This window comes from Papaver somniferum, chromosome 1 (assembly GCF_003573695.1).
Source record: "Papaver somniferum cultivar HN1 chromosome 1, ASM357369v1, whole genome shotgun sequence".
NCBI lineage: Eukaryota > Viridiplantae > Streptophyta > Magnoliopsida > Ranunculales > Papaveraceae > Papaver > Papaver somniferum.
In genome coordinates, this window is record NC_039358.1 from 238,358,103 (window position 1) to 238,375,179 (window position 17,077).

Here is a 17,077-nt window from a genome sequence, read left to right on the forward strand (position 1 = left end):
AGGGAAGTCCATGGACTAACGAAACCCAATTAAAAGCTTTCTCTTATGACAGGGCAAAAGAAAAACCTTCAAAAGATGATCTTAGGGAGACACTCTTCACAGTGAAGATGCAAGTTAAAACATCACTAGTTGATGTTGTTATTGAGCCGGGAAGTCAGAAGAACTTACTTTCAAATTCTTTGGTGCAGAAGTTAGGATTGAAGACTATCAAACATCCAAAACCATACCCTTTAGGATGGCTTCAAAAGAAAGGAGGCTTACAAGTTTCACAGCAGTGCACGTTCAAATTTGCTCTAAATAAGTCATATATTGACGAATTTACATGCGACGTAGTTCTTTTGGATGTCTGCCAGGTAGTACCAGGTAGTCCTTACCTATGGGATAGAGATGCAACTCTACATAGGAGGGAAAAAAAGTATACCTTTACCAAAGATGGGGAAAGTTTTGTAATTCGGGCTATAGATTCTCCTCTTGAAGGATCAAGCTTAATCACAACCACTCAGGTTAAGCGGTTGGTGAATGCTAGCACAAAGTTCATTCTCCTTGTGATCCGTTCTCTTGAAGAGGAGACGAGTAGAATATGTTTAACAGCCTTGACTGCTCAACAAGAAGGCGACCTAGAAAGGTTGAAGTTGAAATACAAGGATTTATTTTCTGATGTCACAGGGTTACCTCCAAAGAGGAGTGTGGAGCATGAAATCATGTTGACCGGGGAGAGTTTTCTACCTAACGTAGGTCTTTATCGCACGACCGTCGAGGAATTTGATGAGATCAAGAAACAAGTCCAGGAACTCCTAGAATTAGGAATAATAGTGCCAAGTGCTTCACCTTGTGGATCAACAATATTATTGGTACCAAAGAAAGATGGAGGCTGGCGTATGTGTATTGATTATAGAGCATTAAACAAGATCACTGTCAAGAATCGTTACCCTCTACCTAGGATATGCGACATGATGGATCAGTTGGAAAAAGCTCGAGTCTTTACAAAGTTAGATTTCAAATTCGGATACCACCAGATGAGATTTCGAGAATATGATCTTGGAAGACTGCTTTCAAAACCAAACAAGGCTTGTTAGAATGGTTGGTGATGCCTTTTGGTTTGTGTAACGCTCAAGCGACGTTTATGCGTCTGATGAATGATTTGTTACGACCTTTTATAAAAGATTTTGTGATTGTGTACTTGGATGATATCCTAATATACAGCAGAACTTGCGAAGAGCATCTCGTTCACGTTAAGAAGGTGTTTAAAGTGTTACATGAAGGCTAGCTGAAGTTGAACGTAAATAAGTGTGAGTTTGGAAAAGAGGAGTTGGTGTACCTTGGATTCATTGTTGGTGGTGGAAACGGGAGATTGATCCAAGGAAGGTTGAAGTGATCACTAAGTGGCCTACACCTAGTACCGTAACTGAAATCAGGAGTTTCTTAGGGGCTTGCACCTACTTGCATAAGTTTATCCGGTATTTTTCGAATATTGCAGGACCATTACATGGTTTGGCGGGAGCTAAGGAAAAGTTTGAATGGAAGCAAACCCATGAAGACGCTTTTCAGTTACTAAAAAGGAAGATTTCAGAAGCACCAGTGTTGGCATTGCCTAACCTACAGCGTACTTTTGAAGTTGAGACCGACGTTTCTAACTATGCATTGGGAGGAGTGTTGTTACAGGATGGTAAACCAGTGGAGTACCATTCAGAATTGTTCTCAGGTGCTATTGAAAACTACGCACCTTATGACAAAGAATTTTATGTTTTATATCAATGTATCAAGCATTGGAGAGTGTACCTCTTAGGTAAATAAATAGTGGTACATTCAGATCACAATCCATTCGAGTATCTACACGCTCAAACGAAACTACAATAAGCCCAGCACATGAAGTGGGTGTCTTACTTAATGACTTTCAATATTCTCATTAGGTACAAGAAGGGAGTAACAAAAAAGTTGGCAGATATGTTATCTCGACCTCCAATTCGAGCATTAATGGTGGCCATGAGAATTCAGCCAATTTTTCCTCAAGAGTATGCAGAGCCATACACATCCAGCAAAGATTTCAAGAAGGTGTTAGAAGGTGCGAAAAGTGGGTTGAAAAGCGAGTATGAACTTCGAGATGGATTATTATACAAAGGTCAGTTACTTTGCATACCAGAAGATGAAGATCATTTACAGTGGTTGAGAGAGGCACACACTTCCCGAGTTGCTGGACATTTTGGAATGAATAAAACTCTACTTAACCTCAGGCGTTCTGTCTTTTGGATAAAGATGCAAGATGACGTGGCTAAGTTAGTTCGAGGGTGTAAGTTGTGTAGCACATATAAACCTCCCAACAGAAAACGAGGGTTATATATACCATTACCAGTACCATCAAAGCCTTGGGAGAGTATCTCTATGGATTTTCTTGGTGGGTTACCGAAGACCATGTCTGGTTATGATTACTTGTTCGTTGTGGTTGACCGATTCAGCAAGATGATTGCATTAATCCCATGTACAAAGACGGTATCGGGAGCCGGTGCAGCAAACTCTTCTTTGAGCATGTGTGGAATCATTTTGGGTTACCTACTTCGATTATTTCTTATAGGGATAGTCGGTTCTTTAGTCACTTTTTGGATTCTTTATGGAAGATGATGGACACTAGGTTGAAGAAGAGTACAAATTTTCATCCACAAACAGACGGGAAAAAAGAAGTGGTCAACAGGACTATGGTTCACATGTTAAGGGGATATAATTCTAAGCATCCTAAAACTTGGGATGAGAGTTTACCATATCTACAGTTTGCTTTCAATAGAGAAGTTCACAGTTCTTCGGGAAAATATCCTTTAGAGACGTGCTATGGTTACTTACCACCTAGTCCTTTCGATCTAGTATTTTCTAGTGACACCTCAATGGGGGAAGGAAGGAAGTGAACGGCAAAAGGCACAAAAATTCTTGGAGAAGATATCTCAGATTCATGCAACTGTTGAAGCACAGTTAAAGAATTCACAAGACAAATACAAAGCAAACCATGACAAGCATCTTGTGCCTTGTAATTTCGGTGTTGGCGATTTAGTATGGTTAAAATTAGGTAAGGAACGACTGAACGGGGAAGGTAAGAAGTTGAAGCCATTGAGATATGGACCGTTTCGTATTCTCGATCAGATTGGTGACAATGCCTTTCGTCTGGATTTACCACCTTATCTAGGAATGTACTCGGTTATAAATGTCGAATACTTGAAGTTGTTTGAACCACCATTACTAGAAGATGACGGAGACGACAATATGATCTTACCACGAGTAGAAGACTTATGGTTTTATAGAGAGGAACCACTCAAGGAAGACTGCATATTGGAGCGAAGAGTGACTAAAACGCGACAAGGAGAGAAAGAAGCTTTTCTAATTGGATGCAAAGGTCAAGTTCCTAGCAAGGACAAGTGGTTTATCAAGGAAAAAGGGACTCTCGAGTTCCCTAACCTTCATTTTTAGCTCTCACATGAGTTCAAGTTCTTAAAAGACCCATGATACATGTGTATCTGTACTCCTTTAGGGAACTCAGTTAACCTCAAGCTAAGTTGAGGGAAGAATCCTATTCTAGGCAGAATTCCTAGTTAGGGAAGAGTTTTGTTTTAGGCAATACTCTTAGTTTAGGAAATAGATTCCTAATAGAAGTCCTTGGTCGACTGAGTACGATGAATGCTATAAATAAAGGGCTTTGGCTAATAATTAAGGACACAGAATACTAGGCACAGAAAACCCAGAGAAAGCTTGGAATAATACTTGTACAAGCTTAGCAAACAGTTTAAGGTTAAACCACTGCTAGAGAAGATTGGAGTGTAACAAAGAGAGAATTATAATCGTTTTCTTGTTCATAATCTAGAGAAGATATTTTCTTCAAAATTACTACTTGTGTTTTTTTTTTCTAAGTTTCTCGTCTATTATTATTCTGAATTCCGCCTTTATAGTAATAGCTACCAAGGTACATAGATCATGAAAAAGCGAGGGTCTAACAACACCATCCAATATTTCGCTTAGCAATCTGTATGGACTAACTCGGAAACACTTTCTAGAGAATCAACTAGATAGTCAGACTCAATCTAGGTAAAAGTATCTCAAGGAGTTAATATCTCTCTCTTGTTTTGATTTACTCAAGCGAATAGAAATCAACGAGTCTTTAATCAAACACAAGGAATGACTTGGACGGTACTAAAGACCAATGTCAAAGGATCAATCAATGACAATCAACAACCAAAGGTTGGATTATACTAATTGATGATATAAACGCACAACCTGCATTATTTCAATTATAAAGATACACAATATAATGCGGAAACTGAAGTAACACATACACCAGAAATTTTGTTAACGAGGAAACCGCAGATGAAGAAAAACCCCGGGACCTAGTCCAAATTGAATACGCCGCTACAGACACTAGCCTACTCCAAGCTAACTTCGGACTGGACTATAGTTGAACCCCAATCAGTCTCCTACTGATCCAAGGTACAGTTGTACTCCTACACCTCAGATCCCAGCAGGATACTGCGCACTTGATTCTCTTAGCTGATCTCACCCACAACTAAGACTTGCTACGACCCAAAATCACAGGCTTTAACAATAAACAAATATGTCTCACACAGACAAGTCTATCAAAGGATCAATCTGTCTCCCACAGAAAAACCCTAAAGTTTTTGTTCCGTCTTTTGATAATAATCAAGGCGAACTGGAACCAATTGATAATCCGGTCTTATTTTCCCGAAGAACAACCTAGATTAATCAATCACCTCACAACAATCTTAATCGTATGGTAGCGAAACAAGATGTTACGGAATCACAAACAATGAGACGAAGATGTTTGTGATTACTTTATATCTTGCCTATCGGAGAAATCAAACAATCTCAAGCCAATCAATATGATTGTACTGTTACGATAGAAGAAGCAAGATCAGATCACACAACTACGATAAAAGTAGCATTGGTCTGGCTTCACAATCCCAATGAAGTCTTTAAGTTGTTAACCTGGTTTTCGAAGAAGAAAACCAAACATTAAAGGAGAATCGACTCTAGCACGCAAACTAGTATCACACGTAAGGTGTGGGGATTAGTTTTGCAGAGTTGCTAGATGTCCCCTTATATAGCCTTTCAAATCAGGATTTTTCCTTAGTTACAAAGCAATCAATATCCACCGTTAGATGAAACCTGATTTAGATTCAAACTAATATTTTTCAACCGTTAGATCGAAAACTTAGCTTGTTATACACAAATGACTGTACGCATCTAGGTTTGTTAACCGCACCCAAACGTGTAAATTGTTGGTTCAACAATAGTTTAACCGAAAGGTTAACTATAGGAGCATTTCATACCAACCATGTTCTTCTTCACCATAACTAGTTCAAATGACTCAAATAAACTAGTTAAGAGAGTTGTTCAATTGCAAGGAAATCTTATGTAACTACACAAGACACAATTGAAGCAAAGATGATTTGATTCACTCGAATCGGTTCATGAACTTTAATAGCCACGGTTTGCAGAAGCATTCCTTAGTCTTTTAAGATTAAGTTCATAAATCATCTTTAAGGTATATAACCTTTTCAAGTTCGCAGACTAGGTTGGCGGACTTAAGACACCAGACAAAGTTTACAGACTCTAGCAGAAATTCTCGGGATGAGAACTTCGCCGGTTCGCGAACTGGACTTGGCTCACGCAAGTAGTTTGTCAACTCCAGCAGAAATTCTCGGGTTTGAAAACTTCGGCAGTTCGCGGACTGAGTTCGCAGACTTGGCACTTGCCATACTTCCGGTTCTCTTGATCAACAAAGTTCGAGAACTTTAGTTCAAGGAATCCATTGGTTATGTAATCTAAACTCTCATTCCAATCATTGAAACATTCTTAGAGGACGTTATATAGTTGTTACACCATTTCTCGTCAAAGCAATTTCCAAAGTGATTGAAACTTTCATGACCTTCGTCACTAGGTAAAGATAAACTTCGTCGAAGCGAAAATCTTACCAACACATATTTCGAGATATAGATAGGCGAGGTATACTCGGCTCGAAATACCAAATGTGTATAATCTAGTCTATATATATAGCATGCGACTTTTGTCTCAAAGAGTAGGAGATAGAATAGATAGACTTTATAGTGACAGATAAGTTCAAGTCTCCACATACCTTTTCGTCGAGAAGTTCCACCGGTTCCTTGAGTAGATCTTCTACTTGTATGATGAATCTCCATGAAGTCCTTGAGCTCAACTATACTTACTATCCTAGTCCGAGACTTAGTTATAAGAGACTAGAAATCAAGACTTATAGTTTTGATCATTAACATTGACAAACATGCTTGAGATAGCAACGCATGCGAGTTTGACCGAACAGTGCTCTAACAGATCAATACGTATCAATGGTGACAAAGCTTACTTACTTCTTGTTTTTGACAATTAAATTTAGCTTTGTGAAAGATATAATTCCAACACATTGGCTTAATTTCTGCTTACTGTTTCTACCTGGCAAGATATTGAGATTTTCTTGTCCGGAAATGCATGTTTCATTTATTGGGTTTCTAGTATTGGAATCTATTTAGATACACCACATTATACATCTGTAATGCCGTGAATTTTGAGTTCCTCATCCCCTTGGAAAAGTTTCCATGTGCAATAAAATAAATTGGGTAGCCTTTTACAATACCGTATATAATAAATTGGGTAGAAACTTGCTCTTCTGTGTTTTTTATTCATTTGATATGGCGACCGAAGATTTTATGCTTTTATGTTGTAGTATCTGTGATACGTTGGTTTGAATCTGATACTGCAACACTATACTAGCTAATTTCTATCTTGTATTGTCATAAAACATTTGCACAATATACATACAGAATTCCTCTAAATTGATCGTATAAAATAAATCGGGTTTTCTTTCTTGCCTTTTAGGAAGTTGTTCAGTATGCCACTTTAGCCAAAAGTGGATTTCATTTAAAAACTGAATGCTTAGTCGTAACTATTAATAATTTGCACCAAATGGCTGACAATAAGTTGGTTGGAAAGTAGCAAAATGGGATATAAGTCATTAGTTATGTGGTATACTCTTTTCGAATGTTTTTCTACATTAATGCATAAAGTGGCAAGACGGATCTATAGTTGTTATAAAAAGTATTAACAGGACAAGATGTAAGTCTGAAAAAGCTGAGTTCTTAAAGGGATTGAGTTTCTTAAAAAGACATGAAAACCTTGTTGCCAAAGGTCAGTTTTAGTTTGTCTTATCCCTTATTTTGAATGTCTGAGTTCTAACAAGAGATGGTGCATTAACTGACAAGTTTTTAGGTGCTTTTGAATTATGTTTTTAAAATGCATATTTGGTAAAACCAGCTTGTAGAAGTTCTATGGAGGCACTGAGTAGAACTTTTAAAGAACCCTCTGTATTTTAGTTTAATTTCTACCGAAGTTTTTTTTGACAACCCCAGGATTGTACTGAAGTTGATATCCATGTATTATTGTGTAGGTATTGAGTATTTACATAGGAACAAAGTGACCAAGCCATCTCTAGTTCGCATAAACTTATCAGTTGAGAAAGTCTTCATAGACCAGAAATTCAACATTCCTAGACGACGACATTGTTCACAACAACAGGCTTTGTTTTCTCTACACTGAAGGCTGATGACATTGTTTTCTCTTTCTAAGGAAGAAGTTGGGCTTTGATTGTGAATAAATTATTCATGTATTAATAGTTCGATTAGGATCCCTTAACAAAAGGTTTTAACAAAACCTTCCAACAAAAATTATTAACCGTGAGATATCATACATCTCACGGTTAATAATATAGGAATTATTATGAAAAGTTAGTGAAAATAGGTAGCTGTATTTAGGTTGAAGATTCATCTTCTTTCGATATTAAATTGAATCCGTACTTGCATTAGAATTTAGCGCGTATAACAAAAATGGGCTCCATCTTACTGCTAAAAATCCACCTTGATTCTTTTGATTTCCCTGAAAACCAGATCACTGCACCTGCTGCTCTTCACTTGAATGGTATGAAAAAAATAAACATATATTGTTTTGGACACGGCCCTATAAAATAAATTGGGTAAAAAAACTAGATGGTCACATAAAATATGTTGGGTTTTCTGGTCCTTGGATGGTCAATATTGGGTAAATTAAAATGAGGGTTAGGGAAGTTGATATTGGGTTCATATTACGGGTATGACTTATTTATTTTATCCATTCCCGGTCCGGAAAATTAGGCTAAGGCCCAACTCATGGATAACCCATAATATTATGCCCTTAATTAAAAGAAGTTTAAATATAGGCCCCGAAATATTAAAGAACGATTTTTTTGGGACCATGGTTTTTTTGGAGGGACCATGGTTTTATTTTGGGTAAAGGCATTAGAAGTAATTATAGGTCACCCCATATCTAGTTATTTATTTAATACCTAATCAATTTAGGTTATGATTAGTGAAATGATTTAGTTAAAAATAATTAGTGAGATTAAATTAAAAGATGGGTTTATTATTAGTTGAGTAGAATTATTGAGAGAGTAGAGTTAGAGAAGATGAAGGAGAAAAACATGGAAAATAATTTTTTTTCCAATTCACTAAGTTTGAGTATTCAAATGATGAAAACTCATTTGATTCTTTATCTCCATCCTCTCCTAGAATATTTGTTGATCTTCAAAATGATCCGGATTTGAACTGGATTTTGAACAGTTCGGTTACTTTATATGAAGAACAAGTAACCGAACTCATCTGAAGCTGTAGTTCGGTTTCCCCGTGAGATGAACAAGTAACCGAACTCATCTGAAAGTGTAGTTCGGTTACTTATTCCAAACACGCAGGTTACCGAACTCTCTAATAATTTCTAGGAGTTACAATGTTATGTTCGGTTGGTTCTCAATTAACCGAACTTTGGTGTACAAAGTTCGGTTGGTTCGCATGCATGCGCTTTTGATCTAACCGAACTTTACGTAATATAAGAGTATATAAGTTTACAAAGTTCGGTTCTTTCGCAAACTTGAACCTAACAGCTAACCAACCGAACTCTGAGTTCGGTTTCTGCGATAAAATTGTGAAGTTACCGAACTTAACAAACAAAAAAAATGTGAAGTTCCAGCGTCTATTGGCTAAGTACGGTTACTTTGTAGTTTTAAATTTTTTTGCGAACAAAGCGAACTCTATTGGCTAAGTTCGGTTATTTTGGAACTCGTCATAGTGGCCACAACAACACAGTTTGGTTAGACTGGATTTGTTTTTTTTCGGTTCTAAGGGTGGATTTTGGTTACTTTGTAATTTTAAATTTTTTTGCGAAACAACCGAACAGAGAGTTCGGTGACTTAGTTTTGAATCCAATAGAACCGAACTGGTCTTCGTGTTCTTCATTTTCAAGAAGTTCGGTTAGTAAACTAGGGTTTTTGGAAAATCGACCTAACCGAACATGGCTCTGTAACTCCTATTAAAACCCTATTTTGATGATTTCTATTCGATTGAAGCAATCAAAATCAAATTAAAGCGAAGGGTTTGTTGGAAAATACCTCCGGAGTGGTCCCATGGCAGAATCAGGTTGCGGCTGACCTCTTTTATACTCGATAAAATTATTATGTAACTGAACTTAATTGTGATTGCATTGATGTTGTTACATTTCTTAAATAGGCGGTGGTGGTGGTGGGAGGAGGTGGTGGTGGTAATAGGTGGTTGGTGGTGGTGATAATCAGAGGAGGTGGTGGTGGTAATCGGCGGTGGTGGGCGGTGGTGGTGGGAGGAGGTGGTGGTGGTTATATACATAGGTGGTTATTAGGTTGGTTTTAAATTAAATTAGGTTAAGGGTAGGTTAGTCATTTCAACGTTTTAGGACACCCCTTATCACTGTAGGGAAGGTGGCCTAATAAAACCATGGTCCCCTCAAAAAAACCATGGTCCCTAAAAATCATTCATATTAAAAGACCTTGATACCCTTATGCATCTTGTCAAGCCCATAATTAAATAAAATTTATATCTAGGCCCAAAATTATTAAAATATAATAAACATGATGTCACACCCATCTTTACAACCGACATCCACCACCAACTACCGCCACCGCCCACAAACACCGCCAAAACCACCTCCAACCACCACCACCACCAACCGCCGGCGGCGGCCACCACCGCCTGTCATCACCACCGACCACCGCCTCCCACCAATAACATATGGATGTGTAATCTGAAGTTACATATGCAACGTGCATGTGTATCCAGAAGTTACACATGGGTATGGCATGAAAATGTTACACATGCGTACGACATGTGTAAGCAGAAGTTACACGTGCATATGACATGTGTAAGCAGAGGTTACACATCCATATGGCATGTGTAATGAGAAGTTACACATCAAAAAAACAGACATCAAAAAGAAAACATAAAAAAAAAAACATGTATTACTTTAAGATTTATTTACAATAATTTCTTAGCATGTGTAACTAAAAGTTACACACGCATCTGTCTAGTGTAATTGAGAGTTACATATGCATCTATCTAGTGTGATTGAGATTTACACATGCATCTGACTTGTGTATTCATCGTCAACTCCAATTCCAGCAAGACCAATACCACAAATAAGCAATTAGCTTTTATAAAGTTATTGGAAACCTGAAATATAACACCAAGCAATCAATTTTTATAAATATTAAATGAACAGTACATACAACAATGTATAGTTCCACATGGAACTGACTAATGTAACTAGAAGATAGACATTCATATTGGAATTCAGACTTCTTATTCCTTTCAAACCACAATTACATTAGATTTCACGACTGAATCTAGCAAAATCATCAGCATCTTCCTAGTGTAACCTTTAGTTACACATGCATTTTCCTAGTGTAACTAAAAGTTACACATGCATTTTCCTAGTGTAACTAAAAGTTACAGATGTTTATATACAAATCACCTCCAATACATGAATATTAGATAGTTCAGTTATAGAAGGCTAAGGAAGTACCTATACAGATATAAACGAAGACTCACAATCTGTGCAAGTTTTTGTTGTAGGTCCATCGAATCAACTAACTAAGTCAAATAAAAAAGTGGTACAAAACGGACGTATTCATAGCAAGATAATATTGAAAAAAGACGAAGTTAAAGACCTTCCTTAGAGTCATAAAACGTACAAGACGGACGTATTCATAGCAATAAAAACCTTCCTTAGAGTCACAAGCTTAGAATTTAAACTGTATGCAATTATCAGTTCATGGTTTAAAGGAAGTTAAAGAAAAATTGACTATACTTACATTGTCCTGCACCACCACTGGATCCAAATCCTCCTCTAAAACCTGCACCTGCACCTCCACCACCAACACCTCCTACAATCACAAACTCAATAAGATAGTTACAAAAATTTGCAATTTAACCTCATAAAATCACAAACTCAATTCGAAGGCATCTACATAGTTTTCGCATGCAACTAATAAACAGAACTTCTCATCATTTCGGGTTCACTCAAACTTTTACACATATAATAAGAATGTGTAACTACGAGTTACACATATAATTAGCATGTCTAACTCGCAGTTACACATCCAATTAGCATGTGTAACTCGCAGTTACACATATAATTAGCATGTGTAACTAGTATCTACACATCCAATTATCATTGCATACTCGTAAAGTCTGAAGGCATCATACTAAAAGCTAATAGTCCCTACCAAAAATATACATTTGTGGATATTTCATTCTGTTGTCCATACACTACTTTCGCTATGGACTTAAACTAGTTAACCTAGTTTCACTAGTTGCTCCTACACTTACTTCAACAAACCATTTCCAGTACTTACATATATGCAGACACATGGGCATATGGATTTGATCGAAGTTGCATTAGCTCATCACTCTGATCATCAATTATAAGCATTAACAACAAGTTCATTTCTGTTGTTTCAGGAAGGGTCGCTCTAAATTCCGGATCACTAACTGAAACCTGGTCATTCAAATTGGCATTAGCTGACAAGTGACTTTACATCTGCACAGTTGGAACCTAGAAATCTGTTTAACATATTATGGGACAAATCAAGATTAAGAATGTACAAGATACTCACATCTATTCTCAGTTACACATCCAATCAGTATGTGTAAGTAAAAGTTACACATCCACTTAGCTTGTGTAACTGATAGTTACGTATCCATATAATGCAAAGAAATGTCTAATGTCTTGCACATCCATATAATGCAAAGAAATGTCTAATGTCTTACACCAAACTGAGAGTTACACATCCATATTTGTATTTGAATTACCTGCTATAGCATCCTCTGATGTGTATGATCTTACAATGATTAACCTATAGCATCCTGATAGACACATTTTTGTGTCTAATTTGTCCTCAATGTTCTGTATTGTTAGTACTCGATTACGTACTTATTATGGTGTTTTATGTTTTTGTAGATGTTTTTGGAAAAATAAGCTCTTGCGGCAAAATTGGCTCGAAAAGTGGTGTTTTACACCCCTGAAATGTGTTAAAGGCACCCCAAAATGCGCTGAAAGAATCCCAGAAAAATTACTATTTACTCCCAAAAATACTATTTCCACCCTAGGGCAAGTGCTAAGGGGACACCCATACAGGATTAAGGGGAGGACATCTTCTTCCCAAAATTCAAAAATGAAAAAAGGCGGGAAAAATGGCAGCAACAATGGCAGAGTTTTTGGTCGGATTTTGGAGGAGTTTTTGTGTGATTCAATCGCTGAAACTTCATGGGTAGTTGTGATATGTCCTAACAAAGCTAGTATGGGTGTTTGTTTCGATCAAATTTGTCTAAATAACTTGGTTTAATCCAAATTAGATGTAGTTGTCTTAATCAGGAAACTAGGTAAGGGCATGCTAGTCTTGTTCATTTTCTTGGTTTACTGCAGTTTCCTTTGGTAAACTCTATTTGGTTTTGAAGACCCACAATTATTCCGGCTACTGTTATACGGTTCGAGTTGACTAATCCTTTCCTAAGTTTGGCTGAAGACTTTAAACTTAGAACTTCTTGGGAGGTAACCCATGCTCATGCAACATGGTAATATCTTTCCTTAACTCTTTTTCTTCAAGTGGTAACAATTTCTCCTTGTTCATGATTTTAATTTTATCTTTAGAACATCGAGGACAATGTTAGATTTAAGTTTGGGGGTGGGGAAGAACTTTTTAGTTGCACTTTTGAAACTTCTAGCGTCACATGGTATCCGGTTAGCTAAGTTTACATACTGTTTCTCACCGAAAAGATATAAATTGGAATGCTAGGGATAACAACCTTTTGAGACATTAGAGAAAAAGACATTGAGATCCTTGAAATTCAGGAGAGAACTTGTTCCTTTTAGAGGGTAACTGTGATGAACCTAACCATACATGATGGAAAGGCAAGTAGTCCAGGAAATGCCAGAAAGACAAAGCAACCTCACAATGTAGTCTTAGTTACTGGATTGCGACTCTCTCTCAGTAGAAACTTATCATCATCAACAAGCGGAGCGACATCAAAATCTATGAAGAAAGTTGAAGACGTTTTAGGTTTAGAAGCAACAATAGAAAAGAATAATTCAAAAATCAAAGTTGAAGTTATAAGAGCAAATGATATAAGTTGTTAGAATCCATGATACCAAGACATCACAAGTTGCGAAGATCCAAGTTTTGAAAGTCCTTCTCTCATGACCATGTAAATTGTTGTCGTGTAATTTTTGTTTCCAAAAAAAAAAAAATGAAAAAAAAAAACTAATGAAAAAAATCATCGTTACGTTTTGTTCAATAAGGCCAAAGGGAAGTAGAAATTAATAAGTCAAGGAAGAAATCGAAGAGAAGAGTTAATTGTCAAGGTTCTATGAGGTTCGATAGTTTATCATCAACAGTTGAAGACCGAAGAAGACGTTGTTTCTACTGAGCACTATGAGAGAGTCGAAGAAAGATACATTTGGTTAGTCCGCTTTCAATCTGGAACAAGATACATTTGCTTTGTTAGTCCGCTTTCAATCTGGCACAAGATTTTTCTAGCACTGGTTTAACTCATCACACGTAATTAGTCCAGCTGTGTAGCAGATGTCCCTCTCACCTTTATCTCTCTCCTAATCTTATCCAGCAGTAAAGCAGCGGACGCATCTTACAATGTTTATCTAGCTGTGTAGTGGATATCTCTTTATCTAGCAGTGTTGCGGATGTGTCTCCCCTTTTCTTCAGTCAGCTTTAGAGCTGACACCTTTAATTTCTCTGGCATTCTAGGTTGAGAATATGTATGTCCTCATAACTCTTTGGATACTTGTGACCAATTAGAAGTAATGGTTTTGTGGGTACGCCTCTGGTAAACCCTCCCGAGATTAACTCGGTTTTATTTTTTATTAGTTTTGCTCGAGGACTAGCATATAATAAGTTTGGGGGTATTTGAAAGACACATTTTTGTGTCTAATTTGTCCTCAATGTTCTGTATTGTTAGTACTCGATTACGTACTTATTATGGTGTTTTATGTTTTTGTAGATGTTTTTGGAAAAATAAGCTCTTGCGGCAAAATTGGCTCGAAAAGTGGTGTTTTACAACCCCGAAATGTGTTAAAGGCACCCCAGAAATGCGCTGAAGGAATCCCAGAAAAATTAGTATTTACGCCCAAAAATACTATTTGCACCCCAGTGCAAGTGCTAAAGGGACACCCGTACAGGATTAAGGGGAGGACATCTTCTTCCCAAAATTCAAAAATGAAAAAAGGTGGGAAAAATGGCAGCAACAATGGCAGAGTTTTCGATCAGATTTTGGAGGAGTTTTTGTGTGATTCAATCGCTGAAACTTCATGGGTAGTTGTGATATGTCCTAACAAAGCTAGTATGGGTGTTTGTTTCGATCAAATTTGTCTGGATAACTTGGTTTAATCCAAACAGGGAGTTGGAGGAAAAACATGAGCTTACACGAGTTGTGGTGAATCTAAACGTGTACGGCACGTGTTTGGAAGCCTTAATCAACACTTTGGAACGTGAAGAAGATTTATAAGGAATTTAATCCAGCTGCGGATGCGTAAAAATCAAAATCATTGATAAAAAAAGAAAGAAAATATCTCGAGTAAAAGAAGATTATTTGGGATTAATGGAGGAGATTCAACGCGTGTTTTTTCTTTAAATAGATTCCCTGGGAGTCTTAGAGAGGGTGTCGAGAGTCTGGGGGGCTGAGGAGGGCCAGAGAAGAAGAAATTCGAGTTTTCCCAAACTCTGTTTCTGCTGCTGCTGCTGATGAACATGAAGAACACGAAGAACGGACCATCCAAGACCGTCGTTTTCCAACAGTAACAACGACTCACAGCCGTGTGTCGTACATCAGAGGCAGACTTATTTGCCAGCGGTTGCGACACAGAGACGTGGGTCTTAGAGTAACCGTGACAATCCTCTGTATCGTCTTTTTTTGGTTTGTAACAAATATAATTGTTACAAAACCCGGTTTTGAATTATTTCTCCATTTTCATCATTTGTAAACACCCTTTGAGCAATAATAATGATTTTTGAGCGTGTTTCCAACATGATGAGCGGCTAATTCTCCCACAACCAAGGCAATGAGGAAGCTATTTGCGCATGAATAATTGGTAACTATTTTATTTTCTCTAATATTTAATTATAATTCACTCAATCACTGCTTTTGCAGAGTTTTAAATTGTTTGCTTAATTTTCCTAATCAGTTGTGATTCAATTAAATAGGTTATGCTTTGTTTAGATAATCTATGCTTAAGAGATACAATTGATGTTTGAGAATTTGCTTGATTATTAGTGAGTTAAGAATAAAGGACTTAAAAGATAATTAGAGTTTTGGATTATTTACCATCATTAATTCATGTGCAATAGTAGAATCAGTGTCTTGGTTATTTTCTCATACCTCTCGCCACTTTGTTAATATTTTTGTATATAATTTTATTAAATCTTTAAATTTAATCTTCACAAGTCCGAGAGTTTGAACCTCATTACTACAACATCATCAAAAAATATTATCACATCCTCACTGCAATCATTAACTGTAAGATTTCCAGGCTTAATGTAATAAACAACAACTTGAGAATCCTAAGAACTGAAACATACTAAAAAGAAATAGATGTAGTGAAAGGTACTGAATGACACCCCAAAATTGGGTAGAGAGAACTTACAACTGTGATCGAATTAGAGAAAAAAAGAGAGATTAGACTTATCTTTCAGTTCCATTTCATTACAAAATCTGCACAAGAAGTGCTAATTGAGAAGTATGAACATAGATAGTAATTACCTGCTTGCATAGAAACCATAGTGAAGCAACATCTTTCCTTGTGAAATTTATTTGGTATCGTTGAATCATTGCAAAAGCTATTTCATCCAAGATGAGTTTCATGCCTCTCCTTACACAAACAAATAAAACCAACAAAATCAACACCACCAGAATTGAGAAATAGAATTAATACTGAATAGAGATCATAATTTCACAAAGAAACATCGATTTCAATGATTTTGTATAGACGAATTATTTTACAGAGAGAAGAAAGTTGAAATTAGGTTTTGAACTTTGAAATGACTTAACAGAGGCTCTGCAATCCATTGAATCCATTCCCTGCACCATTCAAAAACAGCTTCCATTTCATATCTATCAAGAACATATGAAATTGAAAATTAAAAGTGAATAAAATTCAATCAAATCTACGGGTAATAAAGATGATGAGTAGTTGATATCGAATCTCTAATAAATTTTTAGATCGCAACTTGAAATTGAGAGTTACAATGATTTTGACGAAGAACAGATGTGAAAATTTTGTTAAGGATTCTTCAAAATAACTACATGATACAACCAGAGAGACTAGATGAATGTAAATCTAAGATCTAAGTTAATTGAAAAACGCCTGAAGATTTATGTTTTGAAAAGTGTTTTTCTCAGATTTGTTTCTGAAATAAACAAACTAAAACCTCTCAATCGAAGAATTATCACTAGTAGAAGAGGATACTTATCTATACGCTTGCTGATGAACTTGTGTTGAATCTGTAAATCGACTGAAACACAACTCGATGAAATCAATACCTGAGAAATCTTCGAATCAACTGAAATCGATTATTTGATTGATATGTTAATCGATTAAACATCATCATCAGAGATCCATAAACATCATCAGCAAAGATCGATGAAGCTAAAATCGTCTTCTTCTTCTTCTTCGT